This window comes from Phocoena sinus, chromosome 8 (assembly GCF_008692025.1).
Source record: "Phocoena sinus isolate mPhoSin1 chromosome 8, mPhoSin1.pri, whole genome shotgun sequence".
NCBI lineage: Eukaryota > Metazoa > Chordata > Mammalia > Artiodactyla > Phocoenidae > Phocoena > Phocoena sinus.
In genome coordinates, this window is record NC_045770.1 from 93585378 (window position 1) to 93595602 (window position 10225).

The 10225-nt window shown below is 45.8% G+C and overlaps 1 pseudogene; it reads right to left on the minus strand.

Annotated features, from left to right (window-relative positions):
• Positions 1-6154: 6154 nt before the first annotated feature.
• On the minus strand, positions 6155-7039 carry LOC116758378 (annotated as a pseudogene).
• Between the last annotated feature and the right edge of the window lie 3186 nt (positions 7040-10225).

Below are 10225 nucleotides of genomic sequence, written 5' to 3' on the forward strand. Positions count from 1 at the left end.
CCCGAAGTGGTGATATTACTAGTTCTAAATAGGCTCTTGAAGCACAAAGAGCTCTTCCTGAACAGATCACCCCATGTCCACAGAGGCCAGGGATAAGGAAGTGCACCATTCAAGGACAATATTCTCCTCTAGTAGTCTGGGGTACACTCCAGTGCACACAGAAAGCGGCAATAAGCACCCCAAAATCATATGCTAAAGAGACTTCTGTGGGCCTCAGACAATGTGGGAAAGATGATGAAGTAATTCAGTCATTCTTTTATTCGCTCTTCATTCAACTAATAGTTATTAAGTGTCTACTACATGCCTCCAGTTATTATAAAAGTTCTACTAACAATATATGCACCAAGAATCATTTATAGACTGAATAATATGTTCATTTTCATATTTATGAATGACTATTTTTTTTTTTTTTTTTTTTTTTTTTTTTTTGCAGTATGCGGGCCTCTCACTGTTGTGGCCTCTCCCGTTGCGGAGCACAGGCTCCGGACGCGCAGGCCCAGCGGCCATGGCTCACGGTCCTAGCCGCTCCGCGGCATGTGGGATCTTCCTGGAACGGGGCACGAACCCATGTCCCCTGCATCGGCAGGCGGACTCTCAACCACTGCGCCACCAGGGAAGCCCATGAATGACTATTTTTAAAGTAGGTAATTAGGGGAGAAAAGAGGCCATTCCTTTGCTGTCTTCTCATCTCCTTTCCATTCCATTCTCCTCTGAATATGATCACCATTCCTTGGGTGATGTCGCCTAATTTCATGGTTTTCAAAGCCATCAGTTTCAGATGCTTCCAACATTTATATCTCTAGCTCAGATCTCCCCAATGAACTTGAGCCTAGAATGTTCCACTCCCTGACTGACATCTACATGCTTATGTCTCCAGGCTACATAAGCCCAAAACTAAGCTGCTGATCACCTTCCACCAAGCATGTTCCGTCCATGTTCTTCCCTATTTGACGAATGGTATCCCCATCCTTCAAAGTGCTCATCCAAAAAGCTTCAGATGTCCTTATCACTTCTGCCTTAGGTTACCACAGGTAACCAATCATCAAATTCTTCCAGCATTACATTCGAACTATATAGAGACTCCAACTACTTCTTACCCTTCTCACCACCAAACATCCCTGGACCAAGGCACCTTCAATTCTCGCATGGATTATTCTGTGTCCCACCTTACCTCCCCCATTCTGCCCTTGGCTTCTTAGCATCTATTCTCAAGACAGAAACCAGAGAGATCCTTTAGAAATATAAGTCAGTTCAGCTCAATCCTCTGTTCCAAACCTTCCAATGGCTTCCTATTTCATTCACAGCTTTGGTGTCCCCAGCTGTACATAACAGATACAAACAGTACACATACTAGAGATACAAATAAGACTGTAATTCCTCCAATGACCCTTAAGGTTCTTAATAATATGAATTACAGCAGTCACACTCCACCCCACTCCTATTCATTCGCTTTAATACAGCCATATTGGTCTCTGCTCTTCCTTGAAACAGCTAAGCAGACTTCTACTTCAAGGCCTTTGCACTTGATGTTTCCTCTTCCAGGAATACTGTTCTCTAAAGTATCAGTATGGCTCATTTCCTCACTTCCTTCTGATATGTCAGTTTATATATATATGTATATATATATGTACATATATGTATATATGTATATATATATATAAACATTTTATATGAAATAACTACTCTCCCCCAAGACTCCTTACTCCATTACCATGCTTTATTTTTCCCTTTGCTGTATTTTTTCCTTATATTTTCACCATATTGCATACCAAAGTGCTCTCGTTTATTTCTCTCCATAAAAGCATAAACTTTGTTTCATTCGCTGGTGTGTTCCTAACACCTAGAACAGCCCTTGACACATAGTAATTCCTCAATAAGGGAAATGCATGCAGCACTTGATGTCTTAAAAGCTGGTAACATACAGCCACTATGGAGAACAGTGTGGAGGTTCCTTAAAAAACTAAAAATAGAACTACCATACGACCCAGCAATCCCACTACTGGGCACATACCCTGAGAAAACCATAATTCAAAAAGAGTCATGTACCACAATGTTCACTGCAGCTCTATTTACAACAGCCAGGACATGGAAGCAACCTAAGTGTCCATTGACAGATGAATGGATAAAGAAGATGTGGCACATATATACAATGGAATATTACTCAGCCATAAAAAGAAACGAAATTGAGTTATTTGTGGTGAGGTGGATGGACCTAGAGTCTGTCATACAGAGTGAAGTAAGTCAGAAAGAGAAAAACAAATATCGTATGCTAACACATATGTATGGAATCTAAAAAAAAAAAAAAAAAGGTTCTAAAGAACCTAGGGGCAGGACAGGAATACAGACACAGACGTAGAGAATGGACTTGAGGACACGGGGAGGGGGAAGGGTAAGCTGGGATGAAGTGAGAGAATGGCATGGACATATACACACTACCAAATGTAAAATAGATAGCTAGTGGGAAGCACCCGCATAGCACAGGGAGATCAGCTCGGTGCTTTGCGACCACCTAGAGGGCTGGGATAGGCAGGGTGGGAGGGAGATGTAAGAAGAGGGAGGGGATATGGGGATATATGTATACGTATAGCTGATTCACTTTGTTATAAAGCAGAAACTAACACAGCATGGTAAAGCAATTATACTCCAATAAAGATGTTAAAAAAAAAAGCTGGTGACAGTATCTCTCTTAGAAAGAGAAATGACTTTGCTGGCAAAATGATATAAGTCTTTGGGATAGAAGGTGAAGCCTTGGGGACGTGGGTATAAGCAAGAGTCAAGGGAACAAAGAAGAAAACCATGAGATAAGAGGAATTTGTTTTTTCTTCTTGAGAGAAATGGAGAGGCAAAAGAAGGGACAGATAAGTGGGCGGGGGGGAGGAGGGTATGGAAATGGTGTGAATATGAGGACCAAGTGAGGTAAAGCGGCCAGTGGAAAAAACCCTATAACGTGAAAAACAAAACCTATTATAAACAGAGGTATCCAATGTTCAGTTTGAAGTTGTTTTGATAAACTTCTCATGTCTCCTCAATGCATCAATCTTGTTAAACTTGTACATTGCCTTATGTGAGTCTTACGTAGGCAGGGCAACAACTCTAAGTACAGAGCTCTTCCACCTAGGCAGATTGAGGGAACCAGGCAGGAGGGGCAGGAAGTACAATCAAAAGACCAGAATCTGAGTTCTGGTGCCAGCACTTCTTAACTGTAAACCTCTGGGCATGTCTCCAAGCTTTGGTTTTCCTGACTATACATAACAGATACAGAGAGCTACACATACGTGAGATACAAATACAGTCACATCACTTCTATTAGCTTTATTAGCAATAAAGCCAGTGTCTCCCTCTTGAAGCTCCTTATTCCCATGAATTATTCAAGAAATTCAAGGGCTTTAGAGACCCATAAAAAGGTTTTTTCTTACCCAGGGAAATAGAAAATCGAGTCTGATTAGTCAACAGGCCTGCTCTAGTTTCTTTGCTGGAGCTGGTTCTTTACCAAAGTTGTGTGGATCTACTGCTGTGATATTTCACTGCTCCAGATTCCAGCACAGCCTGCAGTCATTCTTCGAAAGAAGTGAGTCTCAGTCCCTTTAAAGTCAGGCTCAACCAACAAAGCCCCAAAGTTGGACTTCTGCCAGTTATAGATCTAACGACCAACACTTGTAGTTCCTATGTACAGCCACTTTCCAGGGAACTATCCGGCCCCAGGAGTACTGGATCACTCTTGTTTGTTTATCCTCTGCCTCTCAGATCCAAAACCACCTATCCACCTTCTTTCCTGACCAGGGGAACAGGCTGCTTTTCTTTTGATGCCCTCAAAACTAACAAGGTCTGATTACAGCCTCTGCCTTCAGAATATGGGGCTGCTTGTCTACCCTTGTAAGAGTGGCTACCCAGGGATTTGAGAAATGCACACCCCACCATTCTAAGTAGAACTAGCCTCTGTGGCTTTAAACACATTAATCCTTCTAAAAGGATGCTCCCTACGTGATATTAAAGTGGTCACACCCAACCTACTGAATGAGGGGTATCTGCATGTGTTGATTCCAAGGTGATTTCCTGGCAGCCAGAAAGAAAGAAGAAGAAATTTCTTGGGGGCCACAACACTGTATGTCCACCTTTGCTATTGGAGGGACTGTATGTGATAATGTCAAAGTGCCTCGTTAATCATGGTGCACTATACTGACATTAGTTCTAGTCATAAACTTGGATGAAAAATTTTAGCCCACTGCAAAGAATATAACCCACAGGGTAAAGCAGACTAGGAAAAGAACCCAACTCTGCCATTTCCTATATATGCAACTTTGTGCAAGTTACTTAACCTCTCTGAGCATTCATCTGTAAAATGGGAATTAATAATAATATTAATATGCTACATCGATAACATAATATTGATAATTATCTCTTGGAGCTGCAAGGAATATCAATCAAAAAATTAAAGAGGCGAATTATCTGAATTAGATTCAGGCATAGCGTAGTAAGTGCTCAATAAATTGTAGCCATGATTATTATACTTATAGCTCTAAACTATACCTCATGTTCATTAAGTACATGATATAATGAAGCACACGTAGATGTATTAGTTCATTTAATGCTACCCGTGTGATAGTTATAACACTGCCCATACTGTAGATAACACAATTAAGGTATGTTGCCAGAACTGTACTACTAGAAGGCAGCAGAGGGAGTATTTGTAGCCAAGTGTCTAGGCCAGCTACATAACAAACCACACCCATGCTCAGTGACTTACAACAGCATTTATGTTCATGCTCAGGAACGCGCAGGTCAACTATGATTCAGCTGATAAGTTACCCTCAGCTGCAGATTGTTAGGTCGACTCTATTATCTCACTCTGGATCCCAGGCTGAAAGGAGAGTGGCTACCAGAAGCACGTCCTCCCTGTGACGGATAACCAAAGCACAAGGGGGCAGGCCAACCACACAAGCCTCACACATTTCAAGCCTCTGCTCCCATCAACCCTGCTAACATCCCAAAGCAGGTCACATGACTACGCCCAACATCAGTGTAGAAGGGAAGTATAGAACTCCACAGTGCCGTATGAAGGAGGAATATTTTCAGAACAATAATTCAAACTATCCAATCAGGTCTCACCGACTCCAGAATCTGAGCTCTTATTCACTGTCCTACAATGCTTCTCTACTGTTCTGAGACAGTACCTCTCTAACCAAATAACCATTATTAAACCTCTCTCTCACTATTAACTGCATGGGTTCCTAGGTTGTTCCTTTTACTTACTGCCTATATTTGGCTCTTCCAAACAGCTGAGAGAGCCCAGCTGGAGGGTAAATGTAAAGTTGATAGCCCATCTTTCCATGTTCATAGCAGAAGCCAGACTGTGCAGCCCCAATAAGCAACCTGCTGGGTCTACAAATTCGCCATGCTTCGCTCTGTTAAAACTTTATTGGGCACAGTATGGTAACTCAATTAATAGTGAGCATGACACAGGCAAGTGTCACTGGAATTGCAACCAATTATTTTTTCCTTAATATCTTTTTAAATCACAAGCTGACCAAGCTCAACGGGAGCCCTGTCCTTCCACAGAGCATATTTAGTCTGTCTCTGCCTTCCCCATTAGCCTCCATTGCCAGCGTCCATCAACTATGTCACCAGTTATAAGCCTCTCTCTTCTCACAACAGCAGTGCAGTTTCCCCCAAAAGGAGCTAATTGATAACACAAATCAGGCTGTTTGGCAGGATTTTGTGTTGTTGGTAGATTTTTGTTTTGTCTCCTATAAATCAAAACTTTGCTGATTTTATTCCTCCTTCTTACAGTGGTCCTGATCTAGAAAGCACAGACTGAAAGAAACCCTAAAGTCAATCTGAATTACCACCTAAAGAAATACATGAGGATAGATTCAAAACCACCAGCATCTGCCCTGAAAAACCCACAGGTACCTTGCCTTCCAAGGAGTCCTGGACCCCAGCTGTCCGATTGGACTTGACCTCTTCAGCCCAGAATTTGGAATTTGTCTGGCTCACAGTAGCCAACTGGGTTGCACAACCTCATGGCTAAAGGTCAACGGATGACTCGTTTTATGCATAAGCAATTGGCTTGCCTATCTATAACTTAAAAGAGAAGTCTACTATACACGATGTTCAATCCAGAAAAGTCCCACGATTGGGTGTTGTTCCAAGCCTTTTAAGCTGAAGTCCAGATGGCCAGGGGATGACCCTCTATATTAAATACATATTTGTCAAGGTTGAGGAAGTCCATGTCATCTGAAAAGAGAAGATATATGTACCTAGAGTTTATTGTAGAGAGAAACTTTTCATCTTGTCTCTTGGGATTTGATTCTGAAAATTATTGATTGAAGAATAGACACCTGGGGACTTCCCTGGTGGCGGAGTGGTTAAGAATCCACCTGCCAGGGCAGGGGACACGGGTTCAAGCCCTGGTCCGGGAAGATCCCACATGCCGCACAGCAACTAAGCCCGTGAGCCACAACTACTGAGTCTGCGCTCTAGAGCCCGCGAGCCACAACTACTGAGCCCGCGAGCCACAACTACTGAAGCCCACGCGCCTAGAGCCCGTGTTCCGCAACAAGAGAAGCCACCGCAATGAGAAGCCCGCGCACCGCAACAAAAAGTAGCCCCCGCTCGCGGCAACTGGAGAAGGCGCGCGCAGCGACGAAGACCCAACACAGCCAAAAAAAAGAATAGACACCTGACTGGATGTTGGTATATCTGTTGAAATACTGCAGAATCTCCCACCCCTGATCCTGGTATTCCTTGTCCCCACTGAACAGTACAGACAGAACAGACTCTCCACCGTGTCTAGTCAAAGCAGATTGAAATGGTCTTCAGGCCAGATCCCCATATCCTTATGGCTAACTTTGGGGTTAACGCTGAAGTACAAAATTTCTGGACTCACCCCACTCCTAAACTGATGATACATCTAGTAACAGGTCACCATAAAGGCTTCAGCTAGCTCCATGTGGTCAGCGGTCAGACCACAGCTTACACCCAGAGCCAGGGTTCCCAAGCAAAAAATGCATTCAATGCATCTTGACTCAGAACTCGCCATCCACAACTTTCCCACAAAACTCAGCTTGCTGGGCTCAGACTGCTGAAGCCGGTGCTCTTTTATTCCTCTACGGCTTCAACATAGTCTTGTAGCACCTGAATTTCTTTCTTTCTTCCTTGGATCCACCGCTTCAGCAGAGCTCTGGTTCCAAGAGTGAAGATCCACTGAAGGGAAGAAGCCACTGTTGGTATAAATGAATATGGGCACTAACCCATCATTCTTCCCAGGCAGGGAATGTATATACTTTGTCACTTTCATCACTACCTCCTGAAATTTCTCATCTCCGGTGAGACGAGAGAGTTCTCGGAACTCAAACTGAACGTTTGTCACTTCTGACACTATACTGACATCTATGGAGGCCTCACTAGCGGCAGTGTTTATGTTCATGGAAAGTAGTTTACACCCAGTCAGAAAGGCTATGAGGAAAATAATTAGCTACCACAGGGGTAATTCCCCTTTCCCCACACAAGAGCGTCCTTTACCTGCTGCGGCTCTCCCCCGGCTGTGCCGCTGCCTCCTAGCAGATGACGCTTAGCTTCCTCTTCCCGTTTCCTGCCAAGGCCCTAGAAACCCCGCCCCCAGCCCGCCCCGCGGAGCACTGCGCTGCGCATGCGGCTCAGTTTGACGAATTTTTACGCTGCGGGGTAGTTTAGTTACTTCCCTTGGGGGCATTGGGCAGGCTCTAGCCCTGTGGTTTATAGCGCTGGATGACACTTTCTGTTCGGAGAATGTCTTTACAGTGGGCTAATGAAAAAGAGGACCTTGCAGACTGCCAGTGACCGTCCTCTCTGTAGTGATGTGTTAACTAAGCCTCGAAAGAACTCAAGCAATGCTTCTCAGGTTTTTGCATACCTGAGAATTATCTGAGGGCTCATTAAATTTCAGCCCGCTTTTGTCCCTCTCCCCAGATATTATGATTTAGTAGATGTAGGGGAGAGAGAAGACTGCATTTCTAACAGGTTCCCAGGTTCTGCTGAGGCTGCCGGCTTACAGACCACACTTTGGGACCCACTGCTCTGATTCCTGGCAGCTGGGGAAGAAACCGGGCGAGGGAAGGGGGGAATGTCAAGACTTGGGACCAGGCAGTGTGCTAAATGCTTTATCTGCACCATCTTCTTTAATTTATTCCTTCTAATACCTATGAGGTATGAACTATTGTTGCTCTCCTTTTGCATCTGAGGAAACAAGTTTATAGCATTTCAAGCACTTGACAAGCTTGTATGTGACAGAGTTGGAATTTGAACCCACATTGTTAGTTCCCAGGGCCCAGGCTTCTGTCCTATCTACTCTACTCTGTATACTTTTTACAAAAGCACCTCTGGCCCCACAAGAACACTTGACCACTTTTCACTGAATAGACACTGTTTTAATTTTTTTTTTCCTAATCATCCTTCAAGGCACATCAGCCTTCCCTCTGGGAAGCCTTAACAAACATTCCTGAGGTCAGTTAGTGGTACCCTGCTCTGAGTTCCCCTAGGGTTCCCAAATACTTCATACTTATGTTTCCCAGAGCTCTCAACCCATTTGACGATAGCCACATGTGAGTTTGCCTCTGCTATTGGGTTGAATGAAGCAAGGCATAGAGGAAAGGACATGGGCTTTGAAGTTAGTTAGAACTGTTTCAAACTCCAGTCCTTCCTCTTCCTAGCTATATGAACTTGGGCAAATATTTTAACCTCTATGAGTTTAAAAAAAGGATAATGCGGGCTTCCCTGGTGGCACAGTGGTTGAGAGTCCGCCTGCCGATGCAGGGGACACGGGTTCGTGCCCTGGTCTGGGAAGATCCCACATGCCATGGAGCGGCTAGGCCTGTGAGCCATGGCTGCTGGTCCTGTGCATCCGGAGCCTGTGCTCCGCAACGGGACAGGTCACAACAGTGAGAGGCCCGCGTACCGCAAAAAAAAAAGAATAGGGACGGGACCTGCACCAGTGGGAGGGAGCCGTGAAGGAGGAAAGGTTTCTACACACTAGGAAGCCCCTTCGCGGGCAAAGACTGCGGGTGGCAGAGGGGGTAGCTAAGGAGCCGCGGAGGAGACCGCAGCAACAGGGGTGTGGAGGACAAAGAGCAGAGATTCCCGCACAGAGCATCAGTGCCGACCGGCACTCACCAGACGGAGAGGCTTGTCTGCTCACCCGCCGGGGCGGGCGGGGGCTGGGAGCTGAGGCTCGGGCTTCGGAGGTCGGATCCCAGGGAGAGGACTGGGGTTGGCTGCATGAACACAGCCTGAAGGGGGCTAGTGCGCCACAGCTAGCCGGGAGGAAGTCCAGTAAAAGTCTGGAGCTGCCAAAAAGGCAAGAGGCTTTTTCTTACCTTTTTGTTTCCTGGTGCTCGAGGAGAGGGGATGAACAGTGCTGCTTAAAGGAGCTCCAGAGATGGGCACGAGCCGCGGCTAACAGCGCAGACCCCAGACACGGGCATGAGACGCTAAGGCTGCTGCTGCCGCCACCAAGAAGCCCGTGTGCAAGCACAGGTCACTCTCCACACCTCCCCTCCCGAGAGCCTGTGCAGCCCGCCACTGCCAGGGTCACGTGATCCAGGGACAACTTCCCCGGGAGAACGCACAGCGCGCAGCAGGCTGGTGCAACGTCAAGCTGGCCTCTGCTGCCGCAGGCTCGCCCTGCACTCCATACCCCTCCCTCCCCGTGGCCTGAGTGAGTCAGAGCCCCCGAATCAGCGGCTCCTTTAACCCCGTCCTGTCTGAGCGAAGCACAGACGCACTCAGGCGACCTACACACAGAGGCGGGGCCAAATCCAAAGCTGAACCCCGGGAGCTGTGCGAACAAAGAAGAGAAAGGGAAATCTCTCCAGCAGCCTCAGGAACAGCGGATTAAATCTCCACTATCACCTTGATGTACCCTGCATCTGTGGAATACCTGAATAGACAACAATCATCCCAAATTGAGGAGGTGGACTTTGGGAGCAACGATATATATATTTTTTTTTCTTTTTCACTTTTTGTCAGTATGTAATGTGTATGCTTCTGTGTGTAATTTTCTCTGTATAGCTTTGCTTTTACCATTTTTAAAAAAATAAATTTATTTATTTTTGGCTGTGTTGGGTCTTCGTTTCTGTGCGAGGGCTTTCTCTAGTTGCAGCGAGCGGGGGCCACTCTTCATCGCGGTGTGCAGGCCTCTCACTGTCGCGGCCTTCTCTTGTTGCGGAGCGCAGGCTCCAGTCACGCAGGC